This window comes from Etheostoma spectabile, unplaced genomic scaffold (genome assembly GCF_008692095.1).
Source record: "Etheostoma spectabile isolate EspeVRDwgs_2016 unplaced genomic scaffold, UIUC_Espe_1.0 scaffold00018484, whole genome shotgun sequence".
Classification (NCBI taxonomy): Eukaryota; Metazoa; Chordata; class Actinopteri; order Perciformes; family Percidae; genus Etheostoma; species Etheostoma spectabile.
Genome location: NW_022604281.1, coordinates 250,346 through 276,193, shown reverse-complemented (window position 1 = coordinate 276,193; position 25,848 = coordinate 250,346). Strand labels below are relative to the sequence as shown.

The 25,848-nt window shown below is 43.3% G+C and overlaps 16 non-coding genes across 16 annotated transcripts; 8 read left to right on the top strand and 8 right to left on the bottom strand.

Moving 5' to 3' along the window:
- Positions 1-1,064: 1,064 nt before the first annotated feature.
- On the bottom strand, positions 1,065-1,137 carry trnav-aac (transfer RNA valine (anticodon AAC)). Its single transcript has one exon. It is a non-coding gene; the product is annotated as a tRNA-Val (tRNA).
- Positions 1,138-3,389: 2,252 nt separating this feature from the next.
- Positions 3,390-3,462, bottom strand: trnav-aac (transfer RNA valine (anticodon AAC)). The gene has a single exon. It is a non-coding gene; the product is annotated as a tRNA-Val (tRNA).
- A 241-nt stretch (positions 3,463-3,703) lies between these two features.
- Positions 3,704-3,775, top strand: trnad-guc (transfer RNA aspartic acid (anticodon GUC)). The gene has a single exon. It is a non-coding gene; the product is annotated as a tRNA-Asp (tRNA).
- Positions 3,776-5,713: 1,938 nt separating this feature from the next.
- Positions 5,714-5,786, bottom strand: trnav-aac (transfer RNA valine (anticodon AAC)). The gene has a single exon. It is a non-coding gene; the product is annotated as a tRNA-Val (tRNA).
- Positions 5,787-6,027: 241 nt separating this feature from the next.
- trnad-guc (transfer RNA aspartic acid (anticodon GUC)) lies at positions 6,028-6,099 on the top strand. The gene has a single exon. It is a non-coding gene; the product is annotated as a tRNA-Asp (tRNA).
- A 1,938-nt stretch (positions 6,100-8,037) lies between these two features.
- Positions 8,038-8,110, bottom strand: trnav-aac (transfer RNA valine (anticodon AAC)). Its single transcript has one exon. It is a non-coding gene; the product is annotated as a tRNA-Val (tRNA).
- Positions 8,111-8,351: 241 nt separating this feature from the next.
- Positions 8,352-8,423, top strand: trnad-guc (transfer RNA aspartic acid (anticodon GUC)). The gene has a single exon. It is a non-coding gene; the product is annotated as a tRNA-Asp (tRNA).
- A 1,938-nt stretch (positions 8,424-10,361) lies between these two features.
- trnav-aac (transfer RNA valine (anticodon AAC)) lies at positions 10,362-10,434 on the bottom strand. The gene has a single exon. It is a non-coding gene; the product is annotated as a tRNA-Val (tRNA).
- A 241-nt stretch (positions 10,435-10,675) lies between these two features.
- Positions 10,676-10,747, top strand: trnad-guc (transfer RNA aspartic acid (anticodon GUC)). Its single transcript has one exon. It is a non-coding gene; the product is annotated as a tRNA-Asp (tRNA).
- Positions 10,748-12,685: 1,938 nt separating this feature from the next.
- trnav-aac (transfer RNA valine (anticodon AAC)) lies at positions 12,686-12,758 on the bottom strand. The gene has a single exon. It is a non-coding gene; the product is annotated as a tRNA-Val (tRNA).
- A 241-nt stretch (positions 12,759-12,999) lies between these two features.
- On the top strand, positions 13,000-13,071 carry trnad-guc (transfer RNA aspartic acid (anticodon GUC)). Its single transcript has one exon. It is a non-coding gene; the product is annotated as a tRNA-Asp (tRNA).
- A 1,938-nt stretch (positions 13,072-15,009) lies between these two features.
- On the bottom strand, positions 15,010-15,082 carry trnav-aac (transfer RNA valine (anticodon AAC)). Its single transcript has one exon. It is a non-coding gene; the product is annotated as a tRNA-Val (tRNA).
- A 241-nt stretch (positions 15,083-15,323) lies between these two features.
- trnad-guc (transfer RNA aspartic acid (anticodon GUC)) lies at positions 15,324-15,395 on the top strand. Its single transcript has one exon. It is a non-coding gene; the product is annotated as a tRNA-Asp (tRNA).
- Positions 15,396-17,333: 1,938 nt separating this feature from the next.
- trnav-aac (transfer RNA valine (anticodon AAC)) lies at positions 17,334-17,406 on the bottom strand. The gene has a single exon. It is a non-coding gene; the product is annotated as a tRNA-Val (tRNA).
- A 942-nt stretch (positions 17,407-18,348) lies between these two features.
- On the top strand, positions 18,349-18,421 carry trnak-uuu (transfer RNA lysine (anticodon UUU)). Its single transcript has one exon. It is a non-coding gene; the product is annotated as a tRNA-Lys (tRNA).
- Positions 18,422-19,512: 1,091 nt separating this feature from the next.
- Positions 19,513-19,586, top strand: trnan-guu (transfer RNA asparagine (anticodon GUU)). The gene has a single exon. It is a non-coding gene; the product is annotated as a tRNA-Asn (tRNA).
- Positions 19,587-25,848: the final 6,262 nt, after the last annotated feature.

Sequence of the window (25,848 nt, the reverse complement as noted above, 5' to 3'; positions counted from 1 at the left end):
TACAAACCCCACGTTCACCAGAAATCTACTGGTTACTATGTAAGGACTACAAACCGAAGTTAAAAACAAACCTGAAGCTGAAGAAACCCTAAACGTTAACGGAACAGATCCGCAGACCCGATTGACTGACGGAGAGAGAGGCCGAGGGAGCGCATTTCTCCATGTTCTGTGTGTGTGTGATTGATCCGAGCGGGTTTGTAGGCGGGGGGGGGGGGGGGGGGGGGGGCGCTGTGATTATCACAGAACGCTGCGCGGCCAGTTGAGGAGTTTTAATCAATCTGAGCTCGGATATTGACTCATATTACTCGTATAATACTTGTACTCGGCAAAAGTGCTTTATCCGTACCGGATACTCGTTTCAGCCGAGTACTCGGATCATCCCTAATAAACACATCAACTTTCTTTTAGATTAATGGATATAAACATCAACTTTCTTTTTATTATATCATCACCATTCCTTTTGTCTCCATCAAAATTCATTATGACATCAACTTTCTTTTTAATAAATGCATATACACATCAACTTTCATTGATATTAAAGCATAAACACATCACCTTTCATTGATATTAATCCATATACCATCAACTTTCTTTTATATTAATGCATATACACATCAACTTTCTTTTTCATTAAGATAAGATGGTGCTTGAACATGAAGAGCTTTGTAGGTGAGAAGAAGGATTTTAAATTCTATTCTGGATTTTACAGGAAGCCAATGCAGAGAAGCCAAACCAGGAGAGATGTGATCTCTTTTCCTGGTTCCTATCAGAACACGTGCTGCAGCATTCTGGATCAGCTGAAGAATCTTTATGGACTCTTTTAAGCAACCTGATAATAAAGAACTGGAGTAATCCAGCTTAGAAGTAACAAATGCGTGGACTAGTTTTTCTGCATCAATTTTCGACAGGATACTCCTGAATCTCTGAATGTGATGACTACTGCACTGGGGAAACTTCGGCAGGCCTGGCCACGATTTCACGTCAGGGAGATTTTTCCGTGAATGTCATGGAGAGTTTAACTTCGCAGAGTTTGATTGTGCGAAGTCAATACAAACAAAGAAATGTGTTTCCGCCCTGTTTCGAACAGGGGACCTTTCGCGTGTTAGGCGAACGTGATAACCACTACACTACGGAAACTGACGAAATTCATTTATTTTGCATATTTGTGGGAAAATGCACCATTTTTATTTTACTGCAAATGTTCAAAAAGCTACAAAATAGAGATTTTAAACTAGATTCAGTCACAGATGCTTTGTCATGGATTTTAATGATAGCAAATATGTAGTAAACCTAAATATTTCTACATGCATTGACTGTGGTCTGAATGTTGGAATAGCGCCACCTATTTCTTGATGTGCCAAATATTAAGCTTGGGCATTCCTCGGTAGTATAATGGACAGTATCTCTGCCTGTCACGCGGAAGATCGGGGTTCGATTCCCCGACGGGGAGATTTTTCTACCAGCTAACCAATGCAAGGCCTCGAGGAAGTCCCGGCGAACGCGTGGGACTACTCGGGAAAGTGGGCCCTTGGCTCAAGCTGTGTTCAGCATGGAAGGAGAACTCCTGATCCTAAATGGGAATGTTTTCAAGCAATTGAAAGAGCACAACTCCTGGACGTGAACAAAACGTCACAAGGTGCCGCAGGAGTTGGGAGAGTGTCAAGTCTAGCCACCTTGGAATTCCATTTATGCTCTTTGCAGACTATGTGGTTCATTTGGCTTTATCAGGCATTGATCTACAGCTTCCACTGGGGTGAATCATGAGGGGGAAAGCGTGCCTTGGCTCAGGCTGTGTTCAGCATGGGAGGAGAACTCCTGACCCTAAATGGGAATATCGTCAAGCGATGGAAAAAGCATATCTACTGGACATGAACAGCACCTCACAAGGCGCAGCAGAAGGTGGGAGAGTGTCAAGTCTGGGCACCTTATAATTCCTCTTCTGCTCTTTCCAGATTATGTTGTTCTGTGGGCTTCATCAAACAGTGATCTACAGCACCCACTGGGGCAGATTGAAGTCCAGTGTCAAGCATTCGTAATCAAAGTCAGCCCCTCCAAATCTCAAAGCTCAGGATTTCTCCCATCGGGTTGGGAGTCAATTGCTGTCCCAAGTGAAGACGTTCTTGTATCTCAAAAGCTTATTTCAAACAGTGCAACTTGTTCCAACACAAAAACCACAATACTACTGAAACTTTGGATGGTCGCCTCCGCCTCTCACACGGAAGACTGGGGTTTTATTTCCCGATGGGGAGATCTGTCTACCAGCTGCTAATTATTTCCCAAGGCTAAATCGACACTAGTATCATCTGCCAGAGTAGTTTGGATACGAGGCCCAACCATAGCAAAAGATATGACATTTTTTAAGAATGTATTATAGTGGATATACTCCAAGAAAGACAAAGGTTTTACAAAAGGATTGAGAATGATCCTGCTATCAAAGATATGTTTTCAGTGACGATATGATCGCCTACTTCAGGATCCAGGAACGTAGGCAGACAGCAGGAACCTAAGACGGATCCAAGAATGTAAAACATCAACTATGAGGCTAGGAAGTTGAGGTTCAGGTAATTTAATTCAATTCAATTTTATTTATATAGCGCCAAATCACAACAACACTTATCTCATTGCGCTTTTCATAAAAGAGCAGGTCCAGACCATCTTCTGTGATGTTATTTACAGAAACCGGAAAATTCCCACCAAGAGCAAGCACTAGGCGAAAGAGGCAAGGAAAAACTGAGCCAGAACTACCTATAAGCTTCATCAAAGAGGAAAGTCTCAAGCCTACTCTTAAATGTGGAGATGGTGTCTGCCTCCTGAACCCAAACGGGAACCCGGTGAGGAGCTTGATAGCTGAACACTCTGGCTCCCATTCTACTTTTGGAGACTTTAGGAACCACAAGGAACCCTGCATTCTGGGAGAGCAGTGCTCTGGTGGGGTAATAAGGTACAATGAGCTCTTTAAGATAAGATGGTGCTTGAACATGAAGAGCTTTGTAGGTGAGAAGAAGGATTTTAAATTCTATTCTGGATTTTACAGGAAGCCAATGCAGAGAAGCCAAACCAGGAGAGATGTGATCTCTTTTTCTGGTTCCTATCAGAACACGTGCTGCAGCATTCTGGATCAGCTGAAGAATCTTTATGGACTCTTTTAAGCAACCTGATAATAAAGAACTGGAGTAATCCAGCTTAGAAGTAACAAATGCGTGGACTAGTTTTTCTGCATCAATTTTCGACAGGATACTCCTGAATCTCTGAATGTGATGACTACTGCACTGGGGAAACTTCGGCAGGCCTGGCCACGATTTCACGTCAGGGAGATTTTTCCGTGAATGTCATGGAGAGTTTAACTTCGCAGAGTTTGATTGTGCGAAGTCAATACAAACAAAGAAATGTGTTTCCGCCCTGTTTCGAACAGGGGACCTTTCGCGTGTTAGGCGAACGTGATAACCACTACACTACGGAAACTGACGAAATTCATTTATTTTGCATATTTGTGGGAAAATGCACCATTTTTATTTTACTGCAAATGTTCAAAAAGCTACAAAATAGAGATTTTAAACTAGATTCAGTCACAGATGCTTTGTCATGGATTTGAATGATAGCAAATATGTAGTAAACCTAAATATTTCTACATGCATTGACTGTGGTCTGAATGTTGGAATAGCGCCACCTATTTCTTGATGTGCCAAATATTAAGCTTGGGCATTCCTCGTTAGTATAATGGACAGTATCTCCGCCTGTCACGCGGAAGATCGGGGTTCGATTCCCCGACGGGGAGATTTTTCTACCAGCTAACCAATGCAAGGCCTCGAGGAAGTCCCGGCGAACGCGTGGGACTACTCGGGAAAGTGGGCCTTGGCTCAAGCTGTGTTCAGCATGGAAGGAGAACTCCTGATCCTAAATGGGAATGTTTTCAAGCGATTGAAAGAGCACAACTCCTGGACGTGAACAAAACGTCACAAGGTGCCGCAGGAGTTGGGAGAGTGTCAAGTCTAGCCACCTTGGAATTCCATTTATGCTCTTTGCAGACTATGTGGTTCATTTGGCTTTATCAGGCATTGATCTACAGCTTCCACTGGGGTGAATCATGAGGGGGAAAGCGTGCCTTGGCTCAGGCTGTGTTCAGCATGGGAGGAGAACTCCTGACCCTAAATGGGAATATCGTCAAGCGATGGAAAAAGCATATCTACTGGACATGAACAGCACCTCACAAGGCGCAGCAGAAGGTGGGAGAGTGTCAAGTCTGGGCACCTTATAATTCCTCTTCTGCTCTTTCCAGATTATGTTGTTCTGTGGGCTTCATCAAACAGTGATCTACAGCACCCACTGGGGCAGATTGAAGTCCAGTGTCAAGCATTCGTAATCAAAGTCAGCCCCTCCAAATCTCAAAGCTCAGGATTTCTCCCATCGGGTTGGGAGTCAATTGCTGTCCCAAGTGAAGACGTTCTTGTATCTCAAAAGCTTATTTCAAACAGTGCAACTTGTTCCAACACAAAAACCACAATACTACTGAAACTTTGGATGGTCGCCTCCGCCTCTCACACGGAAGACTGGGGTTTTATTTCCCGATGGGGAGATCTGTCTACCAGCTGCTAATTATTTCCCAAGGCTAAATCGACACTAGTATCATCTGTCAGAGTAGTTTGGATACAAGGCCCAACCATAGCAAAAGATATGACATTTTTTAAGAATGTATTATAGTGGATATACTCCAAGAAAGACAAAGGTTTTACAAAAGGATTGAGAATGATCCTGCTATCAAAGATATGTTTTCAGTGACGATATGATCGCCTACTTCAGGATCCAGGAACGTAGGCAGACAGCAGGAACCTAAGACGGATCCAAGAATGTAAAACATCAACTATGAGGCTAGGAAGTTGAGGTTCAGGTAATTTAATTCAATTCAATTTTATTTATATAGCGCCAAATCACAACAACACTTATCTCATTGCGCTTTTCATAAAAGAGCAGGTCCAGACCATCTTCTGTGATGTTATTTACAGAAACCGGAAAATTCCCACCAAGAGCAAGCACTAGGCGAAAGAGGCAAGGAAAAACTGAGCCAGAACTACCTATAAGCTTCATCAAAGAGGAAAGTCTCAAGCCTACTCTTAAATGTGGAGATGGTGTCTGCCTCCTGAACCCAAACGGGAACCCGGTGAGGAGCTTGATAGCTGAACACTCTGGCTCCCATTCTACTTTTGGAGACTTTAGGAACCACAAGGAACCCTGCATTCTGGGAGAGCAGTGCTCTGGTGGGGTAATAAGGTACAATGAGCTCTTTAAGATAAGATGGTGCTTGAACATGAAGAGCTTTGTAGGTGAGAAGAAGGATTTTAAATTCTATTCTGGATTTTACAGGAAGCCAATGCAGAGAAGCCAAACCAGGAGAGATGTGATCTCTTTTTCTGGTTCCTATCAGAACACGTGCTGCAGCATTCTGGATCAGCTGAAGAATCTTTATGGACTCTTTTAAGCAACCTGATAATAAAGAACTGGAGTAATCCAGCTTAGAAGTAACAAATGCGTGGACTAGTTTTTCTGCATCAATTTTCGACAGGATACTCCTGAATCTCTGAATGTGATGACTACTGCACTGGGGAAACTTCGGCAGGCCTGGCCACGATTTCACGTCAGGGAGATTTTTCCGTGAATGTCATGGAGAGTTTAACTTCGCAGAGTTTGATTGTGCGAAGTCAATACAAACAAAGAAATGTGTTTCCGCCCTGTTTCGAACAGGGGACCTTTCGCGTGTTAGGCGAACGTGATAACCACTACACTACGGAAACTGACGAAATTCATTTATTTTGCATATTTGTGGGAAAATGCACCATTTTTATTTTACTGCAAATGTTCAAAAAGCTACAAAATAGAGATTTTAAACTAGATTCAGTCACAGATGCTTTGTCATGGATTTGAATGATAGCAAATATGTAGTAAACCTAAATATTTCTACATGCATTGACTGTGGTCTGAATGTTGGAATAGCGCCACCTATTTCTTGATGTGCCAAATATTAAGCTTGGGCATTCCTCGTTAGTATAATGGACAGTATCTCCGCCTGTCACGCGGAAGATCGGGGTTCGATTCCCCGACGGGGAGATTTTTCTACCAGCTAACCAATGCAAGGCCTCGAGGAAGTCCCGGCGAACGCGTGGGACTACTCGGGAAAGTGGGCCTTGGCTCAAGCTGTGTTCAGCATGGAAGGAGAACTCCTGATCCTAAATGGGAATGTTTTCAAGCGATTGAAAGAGCACAACTCCTGGACGTGAACAAAACGTCACAAGGTGCCGCAGGAGTTGGGAGAGTGTCAAGTCTAGCCACCTTGGAATTCCATTTATGCTCTTTGCAGACTATGTGGTTCATTTGGCTTTATCAGGCATTGATCTACAGCTTCCACTGGGGTGAATCATGAGGGGGAAAGCGTGCCTTGGCTCAGGCTGTGTTCAGCATGGGAGGAGAACTCCTGACCCTAAATGGGAATATCGTCAAGCGATGGAAAAAGCATATCTACTGGACATGAACAGCACCTCACAAGGCGCAGCAGAAGGTGGGAGAGTGTCAAGTCTGGGCACCTTATAATTCCTCTTCTGCTCTTTCCAGATTATGTTGTTCTGTGGGCTTCATCAAACAGTGATCTACAGCACCCACTGGGGCAGATTGAAGTCCAGTGTCAAGCATTCGTAATCAAAGTCAGCCCCTCCAAATCTCAAAGCTCAGGATTTCTCCCATCGGGTTGGGAGTCAATTGCTGTCCCAAGTGAAGACGTTCTTGTATCTCAAAAGCTTATTTCAAACAGTGCAACTTGTTCCAACACAAAAACCACAATACTACTGAAACTTTGGATGGTCGCCTCCGCCTCTCACACGGAAGACTGGGGTTTTATTTCCCGATGGGGAGATCTGTCTACCAGCTGCTAATTATTTCCCAAGGCTAAATCGACACTATTATCATCTGTCAGAGTAGTTTGGATACAAGGCCCAACCATAGCAAAAGATATGACATTTTTTAAGAATGTATTATAGTGGATATACTCCAAGAAAGACAAAGGTTTTACAAAAGGATTGAGAATGATCCTGCTATCAAAGATATGTTTTCAGTGACGATATGATCGCCTACTTCAGGATCCAGGAACGTAGGCAGACAGCAGGAACCTAAGACGGATCCAAGAATGTAAAACATCAACTATGAGGCTAGGAAGTTGAGGTTCAGGTAATTTAATTCAATTCAATTTTATTTATATAGCGCCAAATCACAACAACACTTATCTCATTGCGCTTTTCATAAAAGAGCAGGTCCAGACCATCTTCTGTGATGTTATTTACAGAAACCGGAAAATTCCCACCAAGAGCAAGCACTAGGCGAAAGAGGCAAGGAAAAACTGAGCCAGAACTACCTATAAGCTTCATCAAAGAGGAAAGTCTCAAGCCTACTCTTAAATGTGGAGATGGTGTCTGCCTCCTGAACCCAAACGGGAACCCGGTGAGGAGCTTGATAGCTGAACACTCTGGCTCCCATTCTACTTTTGGAGACTTTAGGAACCACAAGGAACCCTGCATTCTGGGAGAGCAGTGCTCTGGTGGGGTAATAAGGTACAATGAGCTCTTTAAGATAAGATGGTGCTTGAACATGAAGAGCTTTGTAGGTGAGAAGAAGGATTTTAAATTCTATTCTGGATTTTACAGGAAGCCAATGCAGAGAAGCCAAACCAGGAGAGATGTGATCTCTTTTTCTGGTTCCTATCAGAACACGTGCTGCAGCATTCTGGATCAGCTGAAGAATCTTTATGGACTCTTTTAAGCAACCTGATAATAAAGAACTGGAGTAATCCAGCTTAGAAGTAACAAATGCGTGGACTAGTTTTTCTGCATCAATTTTCGACAGGATACTCCTGAATCTCTGAATGTGATGACTACTGCACTGGGGAAACTTCGGCAGGCCTGGCCACGATTTCACGTCAGGGAGATTTTTCCGTGAATGTCATGGAGAGTTTAACTTCGCAGAGTTTGATTGTGCGAAGTCAATACAAACAAAGAAATGTGTTTCCGCCCTGTTTCGAACAGGGGACCTTTCGCGTGTTAGGCGAACGTGATAACCACTACACTACGGAAACTGACGAAATTCATTTATTTTGCATATTTGTGGGAAAATGCACCATTTTTATTTTACTGCAAATGTTCAAAAAGCTACAAAATAGAGATTTTAAACTAGATTCAGTCACAGATGCTTTGTCATGGATTTGAATGATAGCAAATATGTAGTAAACCTAAATATTTCTACATGCATTGACTGTGGTCTGAATGTTGGAATAGCGCCACCTATTTCTTGATGTGCCAAATATTAAGCTTGGGCATTCCTCGTTAGTATAATGGACAGTATCTCCGCCTGTCACGCGGAAGATCGGGGTTCGATTCCCCGACGGGGAGATTTTTCTACCAGCTAACCAATGCAAGGCCTCGAGGAAGTCCCGGCGAACGCGTGGGACTACTCGGGAAAGTGGGCCTTGGCTCAAGCTGTGTTCAGCATGGAAGGAGAACTCCTGATCCTAAATGGGAATGTTTTCAAGCGATTGAAAGAGCACAACTCCTGGACGTGAACAAAACGTCACAAGGTGCCGCAGGAGTTGGGAGAGTGTCAAGTCTAGCCACCTTGGAATTCCATTTATGCTCTTTGCAGACTATGTGGTTCATTTGGCTTTATCAGGCATTGATCTACAGCTTCCACTGGGGTGAATCATGAGGGGGAAAGCGTGCCTTGGCTCAGGCTGTGTTCAGCATGGGAGGAGAACTCCTGACCCTAAATGGGAATATCGTCAAGCGATGGAAAAAGCATATCTACTGGACATGAACAGCACCTCACAAGGCGCAGCAGAAGGTGGGAGAGTGTCAAGTCTGGGCACCTTATAATTCCTCTTCTGCTCTTTCCAGATTATGTTGTTCTGTGGGCTTCATCAAACAGTGATCTACAGCACCCACTGGGGCAGATTGAAGTCCAGTGTCAAGCATTCGTAATCAAAGTCAGCCCCTCCAAATCTCAAAGCTCAGGATTTCTCCCATCGGGTTGGGAGTCAATTGCTGTCCCAAGTGAAGACGTTCTTGTATCTCAAAAGCTTATTTCAAACAGTGCAACTTGTTCCAACACAAAAACCACAATACTACTGAAACTTTGGATGGTCGCCTCCGCCTCTCACACGGAAGACTGGGGTTTTATTTCCCGATGGGGAGATCTGTCTACCAGCTGCTAATTATTTCCCAAGGCTAAATCGACACTAGTATCATCTGTCAGAGTAGTTTGGATACAAGGCCCAACCATAGCAAAAGATATGACATTTTTTAAGAATGTATTATAGTGGATATACTCCAAGAAAGACAAAGGTTTTACAAAAGGATTGAGAATGATCCTGCTATCAAAGATATGTTTTCAGTGACGATATGATCGCCTACTTCAGGATCCAGGAACGTAGGCAGACAGCAGGAACCTAAGACGGATCCAAGAATGTAAAACATCAACTATGAGGCTAGGAAGTTGAGGTTCAGGTAATTTAATTCAATTCAATTTTATTTATATAGCGCCAAATCACAACAACACTTATCTCATTGCGCTTTTCATAAAAGAGCAGGTCCAGACCATCTTCTGTGATGTTATTTACAGAAACCGGAAAATTCCCACCAAGAGCAAGCACTAGGCGAAAGAGGCAAGGAAAAACTGAGCCAGAACTACCTATAAGCTTCATCAAAGAGGAAAGTCTCAAGCCTACTCTTAAATGTGGAGATGGTGTCTGCCTCCTGAACCCAAACGGGAACCCGGTGAGGAGCTTGATAGCTGAACACTCTGGCTCCCATTCGACTTTTGGAGACTTTAGGAACCACAAGGAACCCTGCATTCTGGGAGAGCAGTGCTCTGGTGGGGTAATAAGGTACAATGAGCTCTTTAAGATAAGATGGTGCTTGAACATGAAGAGCTTTGTAGGTGAGAAGAAGGATTTTAAATTCTATTCTGGATTTTACAGGAAGCCAATGCAGAGAAGCCAAACCAGGAGAGATGTGATCTCTTTTTCTGGTTCCTATCAGAACACGTGCTGCAGCATTCTGGATCAGCTGAAGAATCTTTATGGACTCTTTTAAGCAACCTGATAATAAAGAACTGGAGTAATCCAGCTTAGAAGTAACAAATGCGTGGACTAGTTTTTCTGCATCAATTTTCGACAGGATACTCCTGAATCTCTGAATGTGATGACTACTGCACTGGGGAAACTTCGGCAGGCCTGGCCACGATTTCACGTCAGGGAGATTTTTCCGTGAATGTCATGGAGAGTTTAACTTCGCAGAGTTTGATTGTGCGAAGTCAATACAAACAAAGAAATGTGTTTCCGCCCTGTTTCGAACAGGGGACCTTTCGCGTGTTAGGCGAACGTGATAACCACTACACTACGGAAACTGACGAAATTCATTTATTTTGCATATTTGTGGGAAAATGCACCATTTTTATTTTACTGCAAATGTTCAAAAAGCTACAAAATAGAGATTTTAAACTAGATTCAGTCACAGATGCTTTGTCATGGATTTGAATGATAGCAAATATGTAGTAAACCTAAATATTTCTACATGCATTGACTGTGGTCTGAATGTTGGAATAGCGCCACCTATTTCTTGATGTGCCAAATATTAAGCTTGGGCATTCCTCGTTAGTATAATGGACAGTATCTCCGCCTGTCACGCGGAAGATCGGGGTTCGATTCCCCGACGGGGAGATTTTTCTACCAGCTAACCAATGCAAGGCCTCGAGGAAGTCCCGGCGAACGCGTGGGACTACTCGGGAAAGTGGGCCTTGGCTCAAGCTGTGTTCAGCATGGAAGGAGAACTCCTGATCCTAAATGGGAATGTTTTCAAGCGATTGAAAGAGCACAACTCCTGGACGTGAACAAAACGTCACAAGGTGCCGCAGGAGTTGGGAGAGTGTCAAGTCTAGCCACCTTGGAATTCCATTTATGCTCTTTGCAGACTATGTGGTTCATTTGGCTTTATCAGGCATTGATCTACAGCTTCCACTGGGGTGAATCATGAGGGGGAAAGCGTGCCTTGGCTCAGGCTGTGTTCAGCATGGGAGGAGAACTCCTGACCCTAAATGGGAATATCGTCAAGCGATGGAAAAAGCATATCTACTGGACATGAACAGCACCTCACAAGGCGCAGCAGAAGGTGGGAGAGTGTCAAGTCTGGGCACCTTATAATTCCTCTTCTGCTCTTTCCAGATTATGTTGTTCTGTGGGCTTCATCAAACAGTGATCTACAGCACCCACTGGGGCAGATTGAAGTCCAGTGTCAAGCATTCGTAATCAAAGTCAGCCCCTCCAAATCTCAAAGCTCAGGATTTCTCCCATCGGGTTGGGAGTCAATTGCTGTCCCAAGTGAAGACGTTCTTGTATCTCAAAAGCTTATTTCAAACAGTGCAACTTGTTCCAACACAAAAACCACAATACTACTGAAACTTTGGATGGTCGCCTCCGCCTCTCACACGGAAGACTGGGGTTTTATTTCCCGATGGGGAGATCTGTCTACCAGCTGCTAATTATTTCCCAAGGCTAAATCGACACTATTATCATCTGTCAGAGTAGTTTGGATACAAGGCCCAACCATAGCAAAAGATATGACATTTTTTAAGAATGTATTATAGTGGATATACTCCAAGAAAGACAAAGGTTTTACAAAAGGATTGAGAATGATCCTGCTATCAAAGATATGTTTTCAGTGACGATATGATCACCTACTTCAGGATCCAGGAACGTAGGCAGACAGCAGGAACCTAAGACGGATCCAAGAATGTAAAACATCAACTATGAGGCTAGGAAGTTGAGGTTCAGGTAATTTAATTCAATTCAATTTTATTTATATAGCGCCAAATCACAACAACACTTATCTCATTGCGCTTTTCATAAAAGAGCAGGTCCAGACCATCTTCTGTGATGTTATTTACAGAAACCGGAAAATTCCCACCAAGAGCAAGCACTAGGCGAAAGAGGCAAGGAAAAACTGAGCCAGAACTACCTATAAGCTTCATCAAAGAGGAAAGTCTCAAGCCTACTCTTAAATGTGGAGATGGTGTCTGCCTCCTGAACCCAAACGGGAACCCGGTGAGGAGCTTGATAGCTGAACACTCTGGCTCCCATTCTACTTTTGGAGACTTTAGGAACCACAAGGAACCCTGCATTCTGGGAGAGCAGTGCTCTGGTGGGGTAATAAGGTACAATGAGCTCTTTAAGATAAGATGGTGCTTGAACATGAAGAGCTTTGTAGGTGAGAAGAAGGATTTTAAATTCTATTCTGGATTTTACAGGAAGCCAATGCAGAGAAGCCAAACCAGGAGAGATGTGATCTCTTTTTCTGGTTCCTATCAGAACACGTGCTGCAGCATTCTGGATCAGCTGAAGAATCTTTATGGACTCTTTTAAGCAACCTGATAATAAAGAACTGGAGTAATCCAGCTTAGAAGTAACAAATGCGTGGACTAGTTTTTCTGCATCAATTTTCGACAGGATACTCCTGAATCTCTGAATGTGATGACTACTGCACTGGGGAAACTTCGGCAGGCCTGGCCACGATTTCACGTCAGGGAGATTTTTCCGTGAATGTCATGGAGAGTTTAACTTCGCAGAGTTTGATTGTGCGAAGTCAATACAAACAAAGAAATGTGTTTCCGCCCTGTTTCGAACAGGGGACCTTTCGCGTGTTAGGCGAACGTGATAACCACTACACTACGGAAACTGACGAAATTCATTTATTTTGCATATTTGTGGGAAAATGCACCATTTTTATTTTACTGCAAATGTTCAAAAAGCTACAAAATAGAGATTTTAAACTAGATTCAGTCACAGATGCTTTGTCATGGATTTGAATGATAGCAAATATGTAGTAAACCTAAATATTTCTACATGCATTGACTGTGGTCTGAATGTTGGAATAGCGCCACCTATTTCTTGATGTGCCAAATATTAAGCTTGGGCATTCCTCGTTAGTATAATGGACAGTATCTCCGCCTGTCACGCGGAAGATCGGGGTTCGATTCCCCGACGGGGAGATTTTTCTACCAGCTAACCAATGCAAGGCCTCGAGGAAGTCCCGGCGAACGCGTGGGACTACTCGGGAAAGTGGGCCTTGGCTCAAGCTGTGTTCAGCATGGAAGGAGAACTCCTGATCCTAAATGGGAATGTTTTCAAGCGATTGAAAGAGCACAACTCCTGGACGTGAACAAAACGTCACAAGGTGCCGCAGGAGTTGGGAGAGTGTCAAGTCTAGCCACCTTGGAATTCCATTTATGCTCTTTGCAGACTATGTGGTTCATTTGGCTTTATCAGGCATTGATCTACAGCTTCCACTGGGGTGAATCATGAGGGGGAAAGCGTGCCTTGGCTCAGGCTGTGTTCAGCATGGGAGGAGAACTCCTGACCCTAAATGGGAATATCGTCAAGCGATGGAAAAAGCATATCTACTGGACATGAACAGCACCTCACAAGGCGCAGCAGAAGGTGGGAGAGTGTCAAGTCTGGGCACCTTATAATTCCTCTTCTGCTCTTTCCAGATTATGTTGTTCTGTGGGCTTCATCAAACAGTGATCTACAGCACCCACTGGGGCAGATTGAAGTCCAGTGTCAAGCATTCGTAATCAAAGTCAGCCCCTCCAAATCTCAAAGCTCAGGATTTCTCCCATCGGGTTGGGAGTCAATTGCTGTCCCAAGTGAAGACGTTCTTGTATCTCAAAAGCTTATTTCAAACAGTGCAACTTGTTCCAACACAAAAACCACAATACTACTGAAACTTTGGATGGTCGCCTCCGCCTCTCACACGGAAGACTGGGGTTTTATTTCCCGATGGGGAGATCTGTCTACCAGCTGCTAATTATTTCCCAAGGCTAAATCGACACTAGTATCATCTGTCAGAGTAGTTTGGATACAAGGCCCAACCATAGCAAAAGATATGACATTTTTTAAGAATGTATTATAGTGGATATACTCCAAGAAAGACAAAGGTTTTACAAAAGGATTGAGAATGATCCTGCTATCAAAGATATGTTTTCAGTGACGATATGATCGCCTACTTCAGGATCCAGGAACGTAGGCAGACAGCAGGAACCTAAGACGGATCCAAGAATGTAAAACATCAACTATGAGGCTAGGAAGTTGAGGTTCAGGTAATTTAATTCAATTCAATTTTATTTATATAGCGCCAAATCACAACAACACTTATCTCATTGCGCTTTTCATAAAAGAGCAGGTCCAGACCATCTTCTGTGATGTTATTTACAGAAACCGGAAAATTCCCACCAAGAGCAAGCACTAGGCGAAAGAGGCAAGGAAAAACTGAGCCAGAACTACCTATAAGCTTCATCAAAGAGGAAAGTCTCAAGCCTACTCTTAAATGTGGAGATGGTGTCTGCCTCCTGAACCCAAACGGGAACCCGGTGAGGAGCTTGATAGCTGAACACTCTGGCTCCCATTCGACTTTTGGAGACTTTAGGAACCACAAGGAACCCTGCATTCTGGGAGAGCAGTGCTCTGGTGGGGTAATAAGGTACAATGAGCTCTTTAAGATAAGATGGTGCTTGAACATGAAGAGCTTTGTAGGTGAGAAGAAGGATTTTAAATTCTATTCTGGATTTTACAGGAAGCCAATGCAGAGAAGCCAAACCAGGAGAGATGTGATCTCTTTTTCTGGTTCCTATCAGAACACGTGCTGCAGCATTCTGGATCAGCTGAAGAATCTTTATGGACTCTTTTAAGCAACCTGATAATAAAGAACTGGAGTAATCCAGCTTAGAAGTAACAAATGCGTGGACTAGTTTTTCTGCATCAATTTTCGACAGGATACTCCTGAATCTCTGAATGTGATGACTACTGCACTGGGGAAACTTCGGCAGGCCTGGCCACGATTTCACGTCAGGGAGATTTTTCCGTGAATGTCATGGAGAGTTTAACTTCGCAGAGTTTGATTGTGCGAAGTCAATACAAACAAAGAAATGTGTTTCCGCCCTGTTTCGAACAGGGGACCTTTCGCGTGTTAGGCGAACGTGATAACCACTACACTACGGAAACTGACGAAATTCATTTATTTTGCATATTTGTGGGAAAATGCACCATTTTTATTTTACTGCAAATGTTCAAAAAGCTACAAAATAGAGATTTTAAACTAGATTCAGTCACAGATGCTTTGTCATGGATTTGAATGATAGCAAATATGTAGTAAACCTAAATATTTCTACATGCATTGACTGTGGTCTGAATGTTGGAATAGCGCCACCTATTTCTTGATGTGCCAAATATTAAGCTTGGGCATTCCTCGTTAGTATAATGGACAGTATCTCCGCCTGTCACGCGGAAGATCGGGGTTCGATTCCCCGACGGGGAGATTTTTCTACCAGCTAACCAATGCAAGGCCTCGAGGAAGTCCCGGCGAACGCGTGGGACTACTCGGGAAAGTGGGCCTTGGCTCAAGCTGTGTTCAGCATGGAAGGAGAACTCCTGATCCTAAATGGGAATGTTTTCAAGCGATTGAAAGAGCACAACTCCTGGACGTGAACAAAACGTCACAAGGTGCCGCAGGAGTTGGGAGAGTGTCAAGTCTAGCCACCTTGGAATTCCATTTATGCTCTTTGCAGACTATGTGGTTCATTTGGCTTTATCAGGCATTGATCTACAGCTTCCACTGGGGTGAATCATGAGGGGGAAAGCGTGCCTTGGCTCAGGCTGTGTTCAGCATGGGAGGAGAACTCCTGACCCTAAATGGGAATATCGTCAAGCGATGGAAAAAGCATATCTACTGGACATGAACAGCACCTCACAAGGCGCAGCAGAAGGTGGGAGAGTGTCAAGTCTGGGCACCTTATAATTCCTCTTCTGCTCTTTCCAGATTATGTTGTTCTGTGGGCTTCATCAAACAGTGATCTACAGCACCCACTGGGGCAGATTGAAGTCCAGTGTCAAGCATTCGTAATCAAAGTCAGCCCCTCCAAATCTCAAAGCTCAGGATTTCTCCCATCGGGTTGGGAGTCAATTGCTGTCCCAAGTGAAGACGTTCTTGTATCTCAAAAGCTTATTTCAAACAGTGCAACTTGTTCCAACACAAAAACCACAATACTACTGAAACTTTGGATGGTCGCCTCCGCCTCTCACACGGAAGACTGGGGTTTTATTTCCCGATGGGGAGATCTGTCTACCAGCTGCTAATTATTTCCCAAGGCTAAATCGACACTATTATCATCTGTCAGAGTAGTTTGGATACAAGGCCCAACCATAGCAAAAGATATGACATTTTTTAAGAATGTATTATAGTGGATATACTCCAAGAAAGACAAAGGTTTTACAAAAGGATTGAGAATGATCCTGCTATCAAAGATATGTTTTCAGTGACGATATGATCGCCTACTTCAGGATCCAGGAACGTAGGCAGACAGCAGGAACCTAAGACGGATCCAAGAATGTAAAACATCAACTATGAGGCTAGGAAGTTGAGGTTCAGGTAATTTAATTCAATTCAATTTAATTTATATAGCGCCAAATCACAACAACACTTATCTCATTGGGCTTTTCATAAAAGAGCAGGTCCAGACCATCTTCTGTGATGTTATTTACAGAAACCGGAAAATTCCCACCAAGAGCAAGCACTAGGCGAAAGAGGCAAGGAAAAACTGAGCCAGAACTACCTTTAAGCTTCATCAAAGAGGAAAGTCTCAAGCCTACTCTTAAATGTGGAGATGGTGTCTGCCTCCTGAACCCAAACGGGAACCTGGTGAGGAGCTTGATAGCTGAACACTCTGGCTCCCATTCTTCTTTTGGAGATTTTAGGAACAACAAGGAACCCTGCATTCTTGGAGCGCAGTGCTCTGGTGGGGTAATAAGGTACAATGAGCTCTTTAAGACAAGATGGTGCTTGAACATGAAGAGCTTTGTAGGTGAGAAGAAGGATTTTAAATTCTATTCTGGATTTTACAGGAAGCCAATGCAGAGAAGCCAAACCAGGAGAGATGTGATCTCTTTTTCTGGTTCCTATCAGAACACGTGCTGCAGCATTCTGGATCAGCTGAAGAATCTTTATGGACTCTTTTAAGCAACCTGATAATAAAGAACTGGAGTAATCCAGCTTAGAAGTAACAAATGCGTAGACTAGTTTTTCTGCATCAATTTTTGACAGGATATTCCTGAATCTCTGAATGTGATGACTACTGCACTGGGGAAACTTCGGTAGGCCTGGCCACGATTTCACGTCAGGGAGATTTTTCCGTGAAGGTTATGGAGAGTTTAACTTCGCAGAGTTTGATTGTGCAAAGTCAATACAAACAAAGAAATGTGTTTCCGCCCTGTTTCGAACAGGGGACCTTTCGCGTGTTAGGCGAACGTGATAACCACTACACTACGGAAACTGACGAAAAGCATTTATTTTGCATATTTGTGGGAAAATGCACCATTTTTCTTTTACTGCAAATGTTCAAAAAGCTACAAAATAGAGATTTTAAACTAGATTCAGTCACAGATGCTTTGTCATGGATTTGAATGATAGCAAATATGTAGTAAACCTAAATATTTCTACATGCATTGACTGTGGTCTGAATGTTGGAATAGCGCCACCTATTTCTTGATGTGCCAAATATTAGGCTTGGGCATTCCTCATTAGTATACTGGACAGTATCTCCGCCTATCACGCGGAAGATCGGGGTTCGATTCCCCGACGGGGAGATTTTTCTACCAGCTAACCAATGCTACAAGGCCTCGAGGAAGCGTGGGACTACTCGGGAAAGTGGACCTTGGCTCAAGCTGTGTTCAGCATGGGAGGAGAACTCCTGACCCTAAATGGGAATATTTTCAAGCGATGGAATGAACGAAACGTCACAAGGCGAAGCAGGAGTTTGAAGAGTGTCAAGTCTAGCCACCTTGGAATTCCATTTATGCTCTTTGCAGACGATGTGGTTCATTTGGCTTTATCAGGCATTGATCTACAGCTTCCACTGGGGTGAATCATGAGGGGGAAAGCGTGCCTTGGCTCAGGCTGTGTTCAGCATGGGAGGAGAACTCCTGACCCTAAATGGGAATATTGTCAAGCGATGGAAAAAGCATATCTACTGGACATGAACAGCACCTCACAAGGCGCAGCAGACGGTGGAAGAGCAACTGTATTGATCTCATGTTATTTTCCAGATTGGTTCAGCTGCTAAATTTAAATTATCAGTCAGGATTTACTGACTAACTGACCGACTGACTGACTCCTAACTGACCTCAGGCCTCAACACCAACAGCAATTTCATGTGTTAACAGGTCGAGTTTTACATTTAGGTCGACACTTGATTTCACAGTCACTTGCTTTTGAAGCCTGTGTAGCTCAGTCGGTAGAGCATCAGACTTTTAATCTGAGGGTCCAGGGTTCAAGTCCCTGTTCAGGCGTAGAGTTGCACGTTCTGCTAGATGAGTTGTCCATTTGACATGCTTGTATGGACATGGACAAATTCAGACACTATCATATCATGTGTGTTCCATCCGCAAGTCTTTAAAAAGAATTTTGACTGTTTTTCAAGCAGGTTTGTATCATAACAATGTTGTTGGTAAGTCTAAATGAACAATGGGCAACCTACATCCATCTTGCTAGCACCCACATCTCTGTACTCATCTCCCTGCTTGGATAGTATGTCCAAGGACATACCATTTATGGTCTATAACCCTTTTCATTGGTTTGCTACCACTCTTAAATAATTCCTTTCATTGTATCAATCTCAGAAATAACCAAAGATTATTCATGTGCTTGTGTTCAACCACCTGTCACTGTATTTTTAGCAGCAGTAGTGTTTTTTAGATTTTTTAAAACACCTGCCCCGTGTGAGGGTTGAGCTCACGACCTTCAGATTATGAGACTGACGCGCTGCCTACTGCGCCAACAAGGCAACAAAAGACATTGCAATGGTTGGTCTCAGTCTTTGGATGGTATAGGTAGCGCCCCGTCAGACATGTCATTTAATTTACTATATAATCATTTTTGAGACAGGTCCTACTGAAGATCTGTTGGATCAGGCAGGATGGCCGAGCGGTCCAAGGCGCTGCGTTCAGGTCGCAGTCTCCACTGGAGGCGTGGGTTCAAATCCCACTTCTGACAACTAGTATTTTCATTTGGAACTAATGTCTAAGAGTTGATATGGGGAATAAATAACTTAGTTTTTTGTATTTAAGAGGACATGAATGTGCATGAGAAACGCAATTCCAAGTGCAGCGTTTTGTGAGCATCTTTATTGTCAACACATGTTAAGTTCCTTAGGGGCCCGTAGTGGATGAAATGGTAAAACATTTGGCCCTGGATGCATAGAATTCCTGCCATATTGAGCGACAAAGTTTGGGTGTCCTGAAAAAAGAGTCTTGAACTCTATCTCGCCGACCTCTTTTTTTTACTGTTTCTTGTTATGTCACGGCAAGAAGTATTATGATTTTGAGTCGTTTGTCCATCTCTACATCAGAATCAGAAATAAAAAAAACATCAGACATATGCAGTCTCTGTGGCGCAATAGGTCAGCGCAGTCGGCTGTTAACCGAAAGGATGGTGGTTCAAGTCCACCCAGGGACGTTTGTTGCTTAAATAATCTGGAGTGAGCCAACTCTGGGATTTATCCTTCTTCAGGAGACCATAGAGCAGCCCAAAGATAACCCAAGTGGCCTTATGTCTATCAGAAGATACAGTTCTGGAAACCATGTACATATTTATCTTTACAGTCATCAGAGATGGGAAGTAACGAAGTACAAATACTTCGTTAACAAAATAACGAAGTACAAACACTTCATTACTGTACTCAAGTAGATTTTGCGGATATTTTTACTTTTACTCCTTACATTTTACCACAATATCGGTACTTTCTACTCCCTACATTTTACAAAATTGGCTTGTTACTTTAGTTTTGTACTAAAGGTTGTCTATCAGGTGTGATTGTGAGTCCATGTCGGAGAATAGCGCGGACACGCGCCTCACACCACGAGCAGGCGCGCACGGCACACGGAGACAAAAGTGAGAGAAAAGAAAAAGAGACTAGCTGTCTGGAGGATAACCAGTTGAGATCGTGTGTGTGTCTTTGAGAACTGTAAGTCATAGAACTGATGTTGTCAGTTCATGTAAGCCTGTTGTTGTATTGGTCTGTAGTTCTGGTACATTTAAAAGTTACCTTGTTTACGTTCTTCTACTGTTGGCTAGGTTACACCTGGCTGTTGATTCGATATAATGGCGATTGTTGAACATCCTTGCTCATTAAGATAATGTAATTAGTAGTTGGTTTATTGTTATTATTTACTAGCATATATGATTCCTATACATTGTGTATGGTAGCCTTTACAATGTTGTTTATTTCATTTATTACCACACACACATTCATAGCAGAGCTGCCCCCCCCCCATGTTTATACTGGTGATTGATTGTAATAAATCAACAGAGAGAAGTTGTCTCCGTCTGTGTTTTAACAGACACACCTGGGCCGAAGTTGGAAACCACAATTAGCTTTAAATCCAGTTCTAATCTAGTCCTCACTAAATTTCAAATAATTTCCCTGGAGTTACCATTATTTAAAAAAAAATGTAATCTAATTAAATTGGAACATACACAGACTTCTCACAAAATCACACTTGAATTCATATCTTGCTACTCGGTCAGAATCTTATTAACCTGGAGTCCCAGTCTCTGTCAATATAAATAGGCTATATGTTTATATACAGTCCCTGACAAAAGTCTTGTCGCTTATCTATTTTGTAGAAACACCTGCTATTAACCTGACTTTTAATTAATCAGTTGGTGTAAGAAATAGCTCATATGAAAAGCTAAAACCCTCCCAAATGATGTTCAATGCACTGAAATAAATTAGTTTCACTGAAACAAGCTTTATTATTTAAACAAGACAGAAAGGTCAAATTTTGGCAAGACAAAAGTTTTGTCGCCTATACAGAAATTGAACAAATTTACTGCAAATACTAAAATATGTCAGCAAATTAAATAGTGGTGCTGTGAGATTCAAATTTAATATCTTGTATGACTTCCATGAGCTTGAAGGACTGCATCCATGCGGTTTGGCAAGGATTCATACAATGTATTGATGAAGTCATCAGGAATAGCTAGGAAAGCAGTCTTGCATGCCTCCCAAAGTTCATCAATATTCTTTGGTTTGGTCTTCCATGCTTCCTCTTTCATCCTACCCCACATATGCTCCATGATGTTCATGACTGGTGAGAGATGATCTGGATGGATCATATCTTGATCTTCTTCGCCTTGAGGAACTTTGAAGTGGAGATGGAAGTATGCGATGGAGCACCATCCTGCTGGAGAATTTGGCCTCTTTTATGGTTGGGAATATAAGAGGTAGCTAAGATTTCTTGGTATTTGAGACTATTGATGTTGCCTTTCACCCTGCAGATCTCTCGCACACCCCCATACTGGATGTAACCCCAGACCATGATTTTTCCGCCAGCAAACTTCACTGTTTTCTGGGTGAGTCTTGGATCCATGCGGGCTCCAGTAGGTCTCCTGCAATATTTGCGACAACTGTGGTGTAATTCAACAGAAGATTCATCTGAAAAATCCACTTTCTTCCACTTCTCCAGCGTCCATCCTTTTAGCAGGCTGTGGGCCTTGGCAAATAGCACACGGTTTTTCAATTGTCTTTTGTTTAGTGCTGGCTTCTGGGCACTGATTCGACCAAGGAGGCCATTTCGAGACAGAATCCAACAAACTGTTCTGGTTGACACAGGGACTTCCGGGGACCAGGTCTTGTGGAGCTCTGCTGCAGTGGAAAACGGGCTGGCCTTGGATTTTCGAGCCAACAAACGGTCCTCTCGAGCAGTTGTCTTGCGGGGTCTGCCTGACCTGGGCTTGTCAAAAACATCTCCAGTGTCTTCAAATGTTTTTTTTAATCCTCTGTACTTGACGCTGAGACACATTGAAGGTGTCTGCCACATCAGCAGTGGATCTGGTCTTCAGCCTCTTGATAATCCAAACTTTAGTCTCAGGGTGAATCTTAGGCATGTTTGCAGAGGTCTAGTTGCAGTTGATGTGTATATGCATTAATCTAAAAGGAAGTTGTGTACATGCAATAATTAAAAAGAAAGTTGATTTGTATTTGCATTGATCTAAAAGAAAGTTACCTTGCAACTGCCTCCGGAGTCCTCCGGGTTAGCATATCCCGGAAAGACTCCTTCTTCAGTCGGACGGCTTCCCTGACCACCGGTGTCCACCAGGGTGTTCGTGGGTTACCGCCCCTTGAGGCACCTAAGAAAGTCCATGACTAGCACAGAAGTCCAACAACAGACAACCACTCTAATTTAGATCAGGGAGGCCGTTTCTCCCAATCACGCCTCTCCAAGTATCTCCATCATCACCCACGTGTGCGTTGAAGTCCCCCAGCAGAACTATGGAGTCCCCTACTGGAGCCCCATACAGGACCCCATTCAAGGTCTCCAAGAAGGCATGCATGCAGGAATGCACAAACAACAGTCAGAGTTTTCCCCCCCATCACCCGAAGGTGTAGGGAGGCGACCCTCTCGTCCACCGGGGTAAACTCCAACGTAGCGGCGCTCAGCCGGGGGCTTGTGAGTATCCCCACACCCGCCCGGCGCCTCACACCATGGGCAACTCCGGAGTAGGACAGAGTCCAACCCCTATCCAGGAGTACGGTTCCAGAACCGAGACTGTGCGTAGAGGTGAGCCCCACCAGATCTAACTGGTAGCGCTCAACCTCCCGCACAAGTTCCGGCTCCTTCCCCCACAGAGAGGTGACATTCCACGTCCCCAGAGCCAGCCTCTGCCGCCCGGGTCTGGTCTTTCGAAGCCCCTGACCTTCGCTGCCACCCTTACGGCAACGCATCCGACCCCATTGGTTCCTCCCACAGGTGGTGGGCCCATGGGCTGGAGGGAGAGGTGCCACGTAGCTTTTTCGGACTGTGCCCGGCCGGGCTCCGTGGCAAACCCGGCCACCAGGTGCTCGCTTACGAGCCCGCCGTCTAGGCCTGGCTCCAGACGGGGTCCCCGGGCTTCCACCGGACCAATAGGTTTTTGAACCATTCTTTGTCTGGCCCCTCCCCTGAGACCACTTTGCCATGGGAGACCCTACCAGGAGCACAAAGCTCCAGACAACACAGCCCTCAGGTTCATAGGGACACACAAACCTCTCCAGCACGATAAGGTAATGGTTCCCGGAGAGGCTGAATGAGATGAATTTTGATGATGATAGAAGGAATGGGGATTATATAATGAAAAGAAAGTTGATGTGTATATGCATAAATCAAAAAGAAAGGTGATGTGTATATGCATAAATCTAAAAGTAATTTGATGTGTATATCCATAAATCTTAAAGAAAGTTGATGTGTATATTAGGGATGAGCCGAATACTCGGCTGAAACGAGTATCCGGTACGGATAAAGCACTTTTGCCGAGTAGAAGTATAATACGAGTAATACGAGTCAATATCCGTGCTCGGATTGAATAAGTCTCCACTGACTGTGTCTCCATTCTGTGATAGGCTAGTCAAACTGCTAGTCACAGCGCCTCTCCCCTACACTATTCTGTGATAGGCTAGTCCCAGCGCCCCTCCCCTACACTATTCTGTGATAGGCTAGTCCCAGCGTCCCTCCCCTACACTATTCTGTGATAGGCTAGTCCCAGCGTCCCACCCTACACACAAAGATTCCTCCTGTTGTTGTGTCCCACCGGCCCTGCTCACACACGCTCAGGACACGGAGAAGTGAACGTCACTCTTCTCAGGTCCGCGCGCTTTTCTGTTAACATTTAGGGTTTCTTCAGCTTCAGGTTTGTTTTATACTTCGGTTCAAACTAGTACCTAGCAACCAGGAGATTTCTGGTAAACGTAGGGTTTGTTCAGACATAGTGCTTGGTAGAATGCATCTCTGCCGTCGGAGTTTTTTTTTTTTTTTTTTTTTAAACTGCCTGCTGGCTCTAACCAGTTTTTTTGAGTGTCTGAAACTTTCTTGCTGTGTTTTTAAAAAAAATAAAAGGCAGTTGCGGTATAAATGAATAATATTATAATTATAGATAACACACAAACACATTCAAACCCCCCCCTCTCTCTCTCTCTCTCTCTCTCTCTCTCTCTCTCTCTCTCTCTCTCTCTGTATCTCTTACTCACTCATAGACACACACACTCACACAAACCTGTGAAAATGAAAAAGAACCCCCCCCAAAAAAATGATTAAGAGTTAAAAAAAGAAAGTTATATTATTGAGTATGAAAACTCTTGTTCATTACAATTTACTTTATAATTGCAACCACATTGTTGTATTTATTGTTGCAAAACTTGTTATATACTGTGGGCCTATATAGTTCGTTTGTTACCATGACAACACCACTGGTCTGAAGCTCAATGCTGATGCTGTCACGGAAATAGTTTTAAAATCAGCAAAAAATATAACAATTTCTGATCAACCCATATCAATTGCATGCTTAAAATAACAAACCGGTTAAAGCCCCGCCCATTTCAAGACAACCCGACCTACTTCCGGGTTGAATCTGACCACTTCCGGGTTAGGCCCCGCCCAGTCCAAGTACGGATACGGATACAGATAATTCATATGGTAAACAGATACAGATACAGATACAGATAATGCTGTACTCGCTCATCCCTATTGTTGGGGCAGTTGAACATGACAATGCTACAGACTAACTGAAGATGGATGTCATTGTAATCACTTTCAGATCATCTCAAATGGAGACACGGATGATTATTTAGGTCATAAGTGCTTCTCTTTGGGGTTGTCTTGGTAGTGAGTTCATCATCAGACACAAACACATGCAGAGCAAGTACATTTCACCAGTTGTCCCACCGCTAGCTAAATAAATAAAACAATGGGGGTTTTGGAATAGATACTTAGCACTAACTGGTACTTTCTAATACTGAATGAGCTCTATCTGGTGGAAAAAGGAGTTGCCCCAAAGAAAGTTATTGGACTCTAATTGACCACTCATAGACTGTTAGTGGCATACATTGGGATGATGGTTGTCAATTCATGAAGCCATTCCTTACTTACAATAGACAAGACCACTGAAACTTGATCAAAAAGAAGGTGGGGTTGAGTGAAAATGGCTTCATTCAGTATTTAAGATGGCACATCTGTGTAAGGAACCACTTCCACAACACAGAAGATGCCAGAAGAAACATTGGGACTATGGAGAAGATCATGGGCAAAGAAGGTTGCTTACTGTAAGACTTTGACATTGGTCTAACTCAAGCATTGGCATTGGATTGATTTTAGTTAGTGCTAATCTATGGGGTTGTTTTTCTGAAAACTGAATCCCAGTATTTTATCTAAAGACTTAACAGTAACAGCTATTTTACGTTGTATTACTAGTTGGACAATGCTAAAATCTGTTATAATTCATTCTAGATTGTGTCTCTGGGTAAATGATTGTTTGGTAAGTCATTCTTATTACTCTACCTTTAGCATTGACTTGACTATTGAATTCAGTAAGTGCTACTTGTTGGGGCAGTTGAACATGACAATGCTACAGACTAACTGAAGATGGATGTCATTGTAATCACATTCAGATCATCTCAAATGGAGACACTGATGATTATTTGGTTCATAAATGCTTCTCTTTGGGGTTGTCTTTTGGTAGTGAGTTCATCATCAGACACTAACAAATGCAGAGCAAGTACATTTCAGCTGTTGTCCACCGCTAGCTAAATAAATAAAAGAATGGGAGTTTTGGAATAGATATTCAGCACTAACTGGTACTTTCTAATGCTGAATGAGCTCTATCTGGAGGAAAAAGGAGTTGCCCCAAAGAAAGTTATTGGACTCTAATTGACCACTCATAGACTGTTAATGGCATACATTGGGAT